Below are 12,550 nucleotides of genomic sequence, written 5' to 3' on the forward strand. Positions count from 1 at the left end.
GTGTTATTCTATTATGAATTATTTTATTATGAATGACTTAAAGTGTATGTGCTCAGATTTTGTACTTATTTGTTTTTTGTGTATTTTTTTAATGTAGATTTTATCATTCAATGTTTTTATTAATAATGTTTTACAGCCCGTGACCAGCCCCATGTGGGGACGAAACTTGGCCTGAGTCGGGCAAATTTTGGGTATATTTTATTTCTCATTCCTTGGACATTTTAATAAAGAATTTTTAAGGCAAATTGTCATTTTTACTTTTTGTTTGCCTCCTGGCCTTTTTTTTTTTTTTTTTTACCATCTCCCTTGTTTCATTGTTCCCCCCATTGTGCCACCCTCCCAAACCCCCCCCCCCCCCCCCCAAGACACACGAAAACCCCTGTTGGTCCAGCAGGGACCCTGGAAGCGATCTGGTGCTCCTGGGCCATTGGCTGCGAGTAACCAAAATGGTGCCAGTCATCCATTGCCCCTACTATGTGACACGGGCGAGCCAATGGCAGTTCAGTTCGGAGTTAACAGTCTGCTTGGGAGTTAGCAATCTGTAGTATTTAGAAGAGTTGTGGGTGGATCCTTGGATCAGTGGCAGATGACCACGCCCTCGGGGAAGACCCCGAGAGGGACCACCGGTCAGGCTCAGAGTATGGAGACAGACACACACTAGTTCTTTTATTAAACAGTATACTGAACCACCAGAGGTGGCAGTAGTGAGCTGGAATGCCCAGTTGGGCTGTAGTCCCTCAGAAGCTGGAACAGCGATCCCTGAAGCCTGAGCTGTAGAGAAACTGAAATATAGTGAATAGGCAGGGTAAGCAGAGATCATGTACTGAATCTGATGGTAACACTCACACAATGTCTCATAGAAGCCCAGGAGCTGGAATGTATAGGCCCTCGAGGAGCGAGTACCTGGTTCCAGGGAAAGCTCTGAGAAAGCGATGGTAACTCACAGATGTAGTAGGCAGTGTTGACTTCCAGGCAGAAGTGAATTCCAAGAACAAGGGCCCTCGAGGAGCGAGTACCGGTTCCAGACTGCAATCTACAAAGTAAGAGAGAGAGTGAGGCCCCCGAGGAGCGGGTACCCCTGATTAGTCCGAGGAGGCAGAGTAGCATAGATAGAATGAATCCATATCCTTGCTAACTCGATGTGTTAGCAAATGCTAAGACCTTAAATATCTGTCGCGGGTGACGTCATCTTTGGAGGATGCCCCCGAGGTTCGCACCATCGCCAATACTTTAGTTGGGCGCGCGCCCCTAGGCCTCCAGGAATCATGGCGGTTAGCAGCATGGAGCTGGTCTGGGGATGCTGGAGGACCTCAGCAGAGGAACACCGCGGCAGCCAATCTTCCCGCGGGCGAAGAGGGAGGCGTCAAAGAGGTGAGGAGGGCGGAGAGAGGGTGGTCGGGCACCGACGGACACAACAGTGGCACCAGTAGCCCCTGTCACATGGTAAGGGCTAAAGGCCACTGGCACCATTTTGGTTACTAGTTAAGATGATTGCAAAAGCTAAAAAGATGTTGGTTGCATAGGACAGATGAATGGTCAACAACAAAAAAGATGTGATATTGCTCCTGTATAAGTCCCTGGTGAGAACTTATTTATAATTCTGTGTACCAGTTCTGGAGACCAGACCTTCAAAAGGATATAAACAGGATGGAATCTGTTATGAAGCATATGGGGATGGACTTAAAAGATCTAAATATTTGTACTATAGAGGAAAGGTGGAATGGGGAAATATGATTGAGATATTAAAATAACTCCCTTATCATTGAATAGGAGATAGGTCTTTTTTAATGGAAAAGAGATGACAATAAGGGTGAAAGGGGATAATCTAAGAATTTTTTTTTCCCAGAAAGGGAAGAGCTTTCCAGTGGAGGTAGTAGAGACAAAGGCAGTATCTTAATTCAGGAAAGCATGAAACAAGCGCAGAGTATCTCTAAGGGAGTGGTAGGGAATGTAAACAATTGATGGATAAGCAGACAAGATAGGACATTTGATATTTTTCTGCAATCAGGTTTCTATGTTTCTAAAATAGTCTTAGAAAATAATTAGTGCAAAACTTAAAAACTGACAATCAGCAGGCAGACAACATAAGCCCTGCAATTAAGGTATTATACAAACTAGGAGAAAAGGAGAAGAAATGGAATAGAATTGTAATCAAAACAAGAAGATACCGATTCCCCATTAGCTGCAATGATGTCTAACTAAGAAGGATATGAAAATTTCAAGGTAAATGGCAATATCTTCAAAAGTAGATCCATCCTGTGTCTTCATCACATGCCCAAAGTGTTACTGCACCATTTGCTATCATTGCCATGTAGTGCAGAGATCTGATAAGTATACTGGCCCAAACCAAAGCTGAATTCTTTGTAGATTATTATACCTTTTCTTAGATCAGTAAAATAGCATAACCTCAAATGCCTCCAACCTAAGCAGAGCACTGCATCTAGACTTTTGTTAGGTGGCCAAATTAACTGACTATGTTATACCAATTTTGTGTCACTTAACACTGGCTCACAGTTGAGAGCATAAAATATAAACTCTGTGCTTTGTCTTGAAATCTATGAATCGGCCGGCCTCTGAATATCTGAATATAAGCTTCTGCTCTGCTACATTCCCATGGGAGAACTTTGATCCTCCAAACATGCCCTTTTATCTTTCTTTCTACTGGATTCATCAGACTAATATGCACAAGACTTTGCACCTTCAGCTGGTTTTCCCATAAAATATGAAACAAAATCCCTCTAGCACTTTACCTAGAAACTTGTTACCTCATCTTCCGGAAAAAAAAGTCAAAGTTTGCACTTTCTCTTAGATGCCACAGCAGACACTCATTGTATAGTACGTACCCACCAGAAGTCTCTCTGACAGCATATCCTACAAGCTTCATCCACTTCCAGTCTACATCTATCCAACCTGTGTTTAACTTACTTCTTAACTAAATATATGCAATTTATTCTCAATACAATTACTTTCTTACTCCTGCCTAATGTACCCTGCTAATTATTATTTATGTATTCAATGCATGATTACTTAATGTTATGCGCCTTGGGCCTAACTTTAGGCAAAGATAGCATATCAAATGTTTATAAATAAATATAAAAAAAAATGTGCATTAGCTTTCAACACTACATAGTCCTTTCTACCTCATTCCCCTGTCCTTCCTCTTTCTGGCTCCTCTCTCACTATCACCTTTATTCTCTCCTATTTTAGCAAACTGTGGCTCAGAATTTGCTTTTGAGAGTTTAAAGTATAAGAAATACAATACAAATCAAACCATAATAAAATTGTGAGTAGACAGTAACTAACTTCAAATGAACATTGCAACTACTGGACTAGACTCCAAATAATTAAATTAAGAATGCTAAAAAAAAAAATCATTATCAATGGATTTTCACTCATAAAATCCAAGAAAATGAATTTAAAATGAGAAAGGGAATCTTGTTAGTTCACAGCATTCAAATAATTGAAGAAAAATAAATTAATAAAAACTTATGACATATTTTATGATCCTCTCTGACAAACCATGTGCCTGTTTTTCTGTTTCTTTTTAAGTGAATGTTTACTCACATACATTTCCAGGAAATCTGGTCAATACTAACAATTTAACCTATTAATCTGTAGGTATTAGGGAAAATACTTTTCTAAGAAATACATCAGCAGAGAATAGAGGCAGCTGAAAGCAGTCAGTAATCTTCAGCATCCCACAGGCTGTCAGTCAGCTCAATTCGGTAACATTGCAGTAGCATGCCAATATTGCTGGCAAGCAATGACAAAACTGGGAGGGTTATTGTATTTATGTATTCAATCAATCAATTTATAGTCTGCCTTTTAGACACTTCAAAGAGGATTACATTCAGGTACTGTAGATATTTCCCTGTCCTCCTCAGAGGGTTCACAATCTTACCCCTAGATTCATCAAAATGCTATAAATTTTGCATGAATAGCACCCGTGATAAAAGAAGGGGTATGGTTAGGGTAATTTTTCACTTTCTTTAATGTGCACTATTTTAGCATTTTGCATAGGTATTTTACTGCAAAGTGTGTTAAATTTTTAGAGGGAGAGAGAGTCGCTTTATAAGGTGCTTCTAGTAGTCAACTATTTATACCACTATAGGAGGGTCATCTAGCAAGTCGTGGTGAGGGTTTGGTGGTGGATGAGGGTTTTGGGGCTAGTTTTACATGCACAGTCAGATGTACGAACAGCACAGTATTCATCAGTGAAGATTTGATGTGATTTGGAATAAGGAAAGATACACAAAGATGAGATTTCCACAGTGTTTTCTCATCCTAGCTTGAAAGTACCCAGGTAGAGATGCATCAAGCTAGGGCGAGAGAACATTATAGAATTCTCATCTTTATGTATCTTTCCTCATTCCAAATCACATCAAATCTTCACTATTGTGTACTGTGCTGTTCTTACATCTGACTGTACATGTAAAACTGGCCCCAAAACCTTAGTCCACCACCAAAGCCTCACCTCGAGTTGCTAGATGACCCTCCTATAGTGGTATAAATAGAAGACAAATACATTTATTACCCCAGAGTCTTTCACTATCTCTCTTTCTCTCTCTCCACAAATTCCATTTCAGGCATATTTAATACCAGGAAACAAGGTGTAGTTATTTCCAGCTTATGTTAATGCCCCTCATTTTCATAAACCCCTCCCCTTTGACTAAACATTTGCATTCATATCTTGCAATGCAATAAATAAGACATGCATTACCATGGGTATTAGGAGCCTAACACATTTCGATGAATGACCCTGTTAGTTTGTAGATGAGAAAATGGAGAGTAAAGTGACTTGCCCAAGGTTACAAGAAGCAGCAATGGGATTAGAACCCTGACTTCCCTGCTTCATAGTCCCACCATGCTATCTTCCCTGCTTGGCCCCACTTTCTCCCTAATGCAGTAAGAAAGCATACCACTATCACCAAATCAATTGAGAGGGCCTAAAACAAGATAATGTGGTAAAAAAAATGCAAAATACCAGCTCACCAAAACTTTTTTTTTTAATTATTTCATTTCTGGCAATTTTACAAGTAATTTTCACATATGCTGTTTTTTAACAATCGGGATAAATTATGTCTTTCCAAAATAGATAAATTATACCAATTTTCAAAGCAAAACATATACACTTAAGTTCTCTTTAAAAATTATTCTTAACATATGCTTACTTAACCCAAATAAGTTACATCTGCAGGGTATAACTCAAATGTGTTACTTTACATGTGTACTTTTTAAATCAAAAGTAATCAAGAAAGCCCAACTCCACCTTAGTTCTGTTCCCTACTGCTGCCCCAGACTCAGAATGCCTATTTTTGTGTGCATCAAAGTACGTGTGAAATAGGCGTAGCCATATGCACTGATATACACCAACCTTGGACAATTGCATAACAAACATAAACTCATCTTTTATGTATGTAAATGGATTTGAAAATTAGCCCCTAATAGGTGAATTTTAAAAGCTGGACGTGCGCGGATATTGGGAGATGGACGCGCATCTGGCACTTGCGCATGTCCATCTGATTTTATAAGACGGGCAGATGTGCGCACAAGTGCTGATGCATGAATATTTTGCATTGGCCAAAAAAGGGACATGGTGTGGGTGTGGTGGGGGCGGAGCATGGGCATTCCAGGGCAGGGCCAAGAGATGTTCGCACATGTTATAAAATTGCCGCATCTCTGGGGCATTTAAGGATTAAGTAAACTACTTTTCAGCACTATTGATTTTATGCTAATCCAGATTGTTCTGAGCAGTAGATGCCTCCGATATGCTTATTCACCATTACTCTGGCATTATTAATTTCCAAAATCACAAGTCTGTTAGGGTTTTCGGACTGCTGGCCATATAAAATAGGAATTACTTGTGAAATTCTTGAATATCTTCATGGCCTTTTCTTACAGGGCCATAAAGATATTCTGGAGTTATTGGCAGTAAAATAAAAGCACACTTAAATACATTGAGGTCCATATTCAGCATGTTTGCTGGCTAACAGGATCATTCATTAAGCCGTGTTAGGGCCCCATTACGCGATAAACGTGCTAGGGCCTGTGCATTTTGGGACAATCCTAGTCACTGTGTCATTTCAGACAAATGTGTATCTCTGGAGGACATAATGTAGAACAGCTAGGGACATGCACAATCATACCATGTAATTGATGTTTTCCTTCAATGACATGTATGGCATAGAGATGTGAATCGTGTCCTCGATCGTCTTAACGATCGATTTCGGCTGGGAGGGGGAGGGAATCGTATTGTTGCCGTTTGGGTGTGTAAAGTATCGTGAAAATCGTTAAAATCGTGAGCCGGCACACTAAAACCCCCTAAAACCTACCCCCGACCCTTTAAATTAAATCCCCCACCCTCCCGAACCCCCCCCAAATGCTTTAAATTACCCTGGGGTCCAGCGGCGGTCCGTAGCTAAATCGGGGAAAGGGAGAGGGCAGGAAAACCGGCACACTAAAACCCCCTAAAACCCACCCCCGACCCTTTAAATTAAATCCCCCCCCCCCAAATGCCTTAAATTACCCTGGGGAAGAGCGGCGGTCCGAAACGGCCTCCTGCTATTGAATCGCGTCGTCTTCAGCCGGCGCCATTTTGCAAAATGGCCGCCGCAAAATGGCGGCGGCCATAGACCAACACGATTCGACTGCTGGAGGTCGTTCCGGACCCCCGCTGGACTTTTGGCAAGTCTTGTGGGGGTCAGGAGGGCCCCCCAAGCTGGCCAAAAGTTCCTGGGGGTCCAGCGGGGGTCCGTGAGCGATTTCCTGCCGCGAATCGTTTTCCGTACGGAAAATGGCGCCGGCAGGAGATCGACTGCAGGAGGTCGTTCAGCGAGGGTTCCTGACCCCCGCTGAACGACCTCCTGCAGTCGATCTCCTGCCGGCGCCATTTTCCGTATGGAAAACGATTCGCGGCAGGAAATCGCTCACGGACCCCCGCTGGACCCCCAGGAACTTTTGGCCAGCTTGGGGGGGCCTCCTGACCCCCACAAGACTTGCCAAAAGACCAGCGGGGGTCTGGAACGACCTCCTGCAGTCGAATCGTGTTGGTCTATGGCCGCCGCCATTTTGCGGCGGCCATTTTGCAAAATGGTGCCGGCTGAAGACGACGCGATTCAATAGCAGGAGGCCGTTTCGGACCGCCGCTCTACTCCAGGGTAATTTAAGGCATTTGGGGGGGTTCGGGAGGGTGGGGGATTTAATTTAAAGGGTCGGGGTGGGTTTTAGGGGGTTTTAGTGTGCCGGTTTTCCTGCCCTCCCCCTTCCCCCGATTTAGCTACGGACCGCCACTGGACCCCAGGGTAATTTAAGGCATTTGGGGGGGGGGGGTTCGGGAGGGTGGGGGATTTAATTTAAAGGGTCGGGGGTGGGTTTTAGGGGGTTTTAATGTGCCGGTTTTCCTGCCCTCCCCCTTCCCCCAATTTACGATTTTTTGACGATAAATCGGGGGAATTGGTATTGTATCGTGGCCCTAACAGTTTTTGATGATTTAAAATATATCGGACGATATTTTAAATCGTCAAAAAACGATTCACATCCCTAGTATGGCAGCTGTGATGTACAGATCCACTATTAGAGGAATGCTAGAAAAAGTAATGATGGCTTCCTAGTGAGTGACATGGACAAATTGTGTAGGAAGCCCAGATGCAGTTTTCCGTTCAGGAAGATCTGACACAGAATAAGCAAGTGCTATAGCATACATATAATGTCACAGTAAAAGGTGGCATTGACTTTGGGTTTAGAAATAGGCTTTTAAGGCTCATATCAAACTATAGTTTAGCTTCTAGTGTGTAATAGCATTCTGTAGGTTGGCAGCAATATCTCAAAGTCATGGTGGTGTGAGTGATGCAGTCATTCTTTCTTTACTGCAGGAGATTCAGGATATGATTACAGGACCTGGTTTCTCAAACCTGTTGCTATTCCCAACATACCAGCAGAAACATTGTAGAACAAGGCCTTATATTCTACCCTCTGTGTCATTAAACACATCTTTGGAGTTCTCAAAAGTAGATTTCATTGTTTGGACAACATGATGGGGGGAATTTATGTATGCCTCAGCCAGAGTAGCAGAGATAGTGTTTGTTTGCTATGTCTTTTATAACCTTGCTGTATGTTATGGCATCCCAAGTGACTTTGTTCCAGATCTACCTGAGGAACCCCCATGTCCCCCTGCACACACCAGGGAGACCCCAGGGACTGGCAGCCAGCTTTGGCAAAGTGTCATACAACACTAATTTGCCTGTTAGTCATCATGTAGTCCTTCCCATTGCATGGAAGAGAGCCCAGCAAAGTGGTTCTGGCTTCTCACATCTGTGTCTTTCTTTTACTCACTAGTCCCCTGTCTGGCTCAGTATGTAACAGAAACCACTTAGGCATAGTTAGGCAATGTAGTTATAATAGATCAATAGATGCAATTTACAGTAGTACACGAGTAAACACCAAATAAACTTCACTACAAAGAGGTGTGGTTATCCTAATGTATTCATATTGATTATGAGTCAAAAAGAGTTACGTCTCCCCATTGAATTCACGTGGGACTGCCAACACAGTGCACATAGCTTCGCATAGCTAATGCCTTCTTGCTAGCCTCATCTATGCCTTGGACCCTATCCTAGCCCTCACATGTTGACAAGATTATCCCATAGATATGATAGAACTCCAGCAGGGCCTATAACATGGAACCCAAGTGCTCTATAAGTGAAATAATTCACAAGTAGCTCAGCTGCTTAAAGGCATAGTCTGAAGCTACAAGTTGATAGCTACACTCATCAATCACAGATTCTTACTTTCTGAAGTAGTGCTGACATCTGAGTGCTCATATAACAAGCTTTCACTTAGAGCCTTTTTGGAAGCATATGTCCAATATCATGCCAATCCCAAACTTTTCACAGGTCATTACAATCTAGCATATCTCATAGGGGTTGCACACAACATGCACAGCTGGGCCTGCTACACTTGGATAAGCAGTCCACTCATGTACAGATGGTGAGGGTTCTGGCTCTTGCTTTGTCATGTTGGTTATGTTAGCTGCATAGGGAAGCTATTGAAGGATGCTGGTCTGACCATCTGAAGGCTGGATTGGGAATAGGATGGTGTCATGCCTTCACATGATGTAGAGAATCACCTCAGAGATGAATAGGTCAGAGTGTATGAAGTGATGACAATAACAGCACCTACATGTGACATAACAAAAGGTTCACCTCATTGAACCCAAGGCAAAGCTGTGTTAGAAACTCTAAACCTACCCTGACATGTCATAGGTAGTCACTGGGAAATATAGAGATGTCAGGGCCAACAAGATCCTTTACCTGTCCTGTCCTGCTTTATGTAGGTACCTAGAAAATCTGCAGATTTTCTTTTTTGGTTCTGATTGCTAGTATCAGTTATAGTCCTAATCTTGCATGTGGTCACCTATAAAGCACATAGGTTGAGGACTCCAGGGGAGACTTTCTATCAGAATTGTCACATTCCAAGCAGAGGCACAATCTTTCAGGTGTTTTCAGGTTTGAGGCCTGTGCTTCTCCACATGGCTACAAAGACTTGTGGCCAACATAGCAGAGTAGCTGTCCTATATGTTGTGTCTCCTGTGGTGTTTGTTCATTTTGGAGTTTGTGGATACTAAGACCAAGGCAGGCATGAAGATAGACTCTCAATCCTCAGCTCTGTATACAGCAGTTGTTGCGAGCGTGAACGCGCAGTCACTTTCTCAAGGAAATTGTGAGCAGGTGGGCTTTGCCTGCCGCGAGGGACTGGTGACAACAGTGGCCTCCAGGCCACGTGAAGAGGAACTCGGTTGGCAACCTTCAGGCCGAGTGAGGAACTGCATCAGTGGTAGCCTGGACTGCCGAAGGTGAGAGACTGCTTGCGGCTACGCCTGCAAGCAGGATCCTAACAGTACCCCCTCCTCAAGCCTCCTATCAACAGATTGGAAGAGTGGAGGTATCACTCCATACCATTAGGGGGAGATCAATGGTCCAAGGAGAAAAGCTGGAATTTCTTGGCGAAGGACTGAAGCAATGAAGAAGCTGTAGACATGAAACGGAGATGGTCAAAGATTCAGACAAGACATAGACAAACACTGAAGGCGCAGATCTGCCAAGATATGGGATTTGCAGGACAGTAAGGCTGCATCTCGGTTCTTGAAATCAAAGTGGAAGAAATTGAAACAAGGAGTCCAGGTAGTAAAGCAAGATGCAACAATGAGAATAGTCTGGTTCTTGGTTCTTAATTAGTCAAGACGGAAGTGAAAAGCACAAGCATCATCTTCCTGATGAAGGCAATGATGAAGATTGAGATTATGCATCAAGCTGGATTCTTTAGATGTGAGGGAGGTACACCAAGAGAGTGAGCAGGCGAACTTGCAGGTTACCACATGCTCTTGGAAAGGCATTGGTACAAGGAGGACCCGATGGGACAAGGAAATCCAATGAATATTGCACAGAAGTTGGAAAGCTGATTGTGGAGGCAAGTTTACATCTTTCAAAGATAGCAGGTACATAACTGATGTAGGTAAATGGAAGGAAGCTCAGGGTTACTTATTCTAGGCTTTTGTAAAGCATGGTCGAGGAGAAAATTGTATCTCAGAAAAATCTATATGATAATCCAGGCTCCCATAAGATAGTGAAGCTATTTCCAAGAGGAGTTTGGTAGTCAACAGACGTCACTGTGATGCTTTATGCTGGATACCATTTAATCGTAAAGGATTTCCCAGAAGGCTGTACAGATGCAGTATCTCCCAGGTTTAAATCAGACAGGTCGCTTCAAGGTAGAAGTTAAGGATCAGAGAGATAAGGCTCGAGGATAGCAAAGGAGTCCAATGGGAGTGTAAAAACATTTTTCCACTGATGGATGGTTGGAAATGCAGCCAATGGCGAACATCCTAGCAGAGGCAACTTACTGGTGTAAAACACTTGAGAAGCTGGCAAGTACTTTTAGTTATCTTGTAGAGCCATTCAGAAAAGGACCTCTGGGGTGTTGGAAAGAAGATAGCTCCCAGAAGTTCAGAGGATGGAAAACACTGGAGAAGATGGCCGCAAGTGCTCTCATAGATCCAAGGGCAGTGAAGCTGAATCTTGCATGTGGTTCCAAGGATGGCAGGGTCCTTCCAGGAGGATTAACAATATGGCTATGCAGGCATACCAGACAAGCTGGAAGATGGTAATTACAGTCCTTAGCCTGGCAGTAAGGATAGCACCAGAGTAGCAAATGGATAGGGAATCAGGATCTCCCAATCCTGATCCTAGCAGCTCAGAAAGTTGAGTGAAGGATACTGGAGGAAGATTGGCAGCGAGCTCTGGATTCGGGACAGCTCGCCATGATGGTATAAGAAGGAACAACAAGATGACATTCTAGGAACTTGGAATAAAGGCTGGAATTCTGCTTGCACAGAGCAAGGGCTGGATCATAGCTGTAGATTCAAGGCGACTCTCCATGTAGAAATCATGGAGGAGAAAAACAGCAAGTGATGTCTCAGAAGACCTGGAGTAACATTCAGGGCTAGAATTATCACTTGCGCAAGGAGAGACAAGGTCTTGACCGTAGATGGTCCCAAGGCAAGCACCAGAGTAAAGCAAGGTGGGGACTAAGTTGGAAATGACGAGACGGAGCCAGGTTTAGGGTGCAGGCGCCTCCTGCAGGTCATTCGAACCCAAATACCTGGAGTTGGAGTGGAGAATACTCTAATTGGTTATATACTCCCTGAAGCTGGAAGACACTTGATGAAGAAGTTGAGCTTGGTACTGGATGTGAAAACCTGGGTGCAGGTGCCTTCTTCAGTGTTTGTCTACATCTTGTCTGAATCTTCAACCATCTCCATTTCATGTCTACAGCTTCAAGTATCTTCATCGCTTCAGTCCCTCACCAACATCTCAGTGGATTGAACGGAAATGGTCCCTGGAACAGTGGCAGGCACTTCCTGCAAGTCAAGAAGGTTCCAGGACCGGATTGGACTTGGAGAAGATCTGGATGCAAGTGCCTCCTGTGGGTCATGGGTACCAGACATATTGAAGAGGTGATTCAAGCAGCAAAAGGGGAAGGGGAAAAAAAAAGAATTTGACCAGAAGCAAGGTATCAAATGTCCAGGAAACTGGGAGAAAAATTCTCTGGGCAAGGAACAGGTTATCAAAGTGTCCAGGAACTTGAAGCAAAAGTTATGGGCAAAATCAAGGCTATCAAAAAATGTCCAGGAACCTGAGCCCATCACAGGCACAGCTCACTGAGCTCATGGCCTTCGAATACTGTTGCGAGCACTCAGGCATGGTTGCTTTCTCAAGGGAGATTGTGAGCCCTTGAATCACGGCGTGACTCAGGGAGGAGCCCCAAGACACACCGCGAGAGGTGAGCAAGTACAAGCATGGGAAGAGCAGGAGCAAGGCTGGACTGAAGACAAGGCAAGGAATGTCTGGAACAGGAACAGCCCTCCATTGGACCTACACGCACCAATGAGACCCAGCAACGCAATGCTGGTCTCTGAAGTAGCCCTCTGACCACTCGATAGCCCTTCTGGACCTGCTGCTTGGGAATGACAAGTGTGTGAGATGGAGGCTAAGGG

The sequence above is a fragment of the Rhinatrema bivittatum genome, chromosome 2 (genome assembly GCF_901001135.1).
Source record: "Rhinatrema bivittatum chromosome 2, aRhiBiv1.1, whole genome shotgun sequence".
Classification (NCBI taxonomy): Eukaryota; Metazoa; Chordata; class Amphibia; order Gymnophiona; family Rhinatrematidae; genus Rhinatrema; species Rhinatrema bivittatum.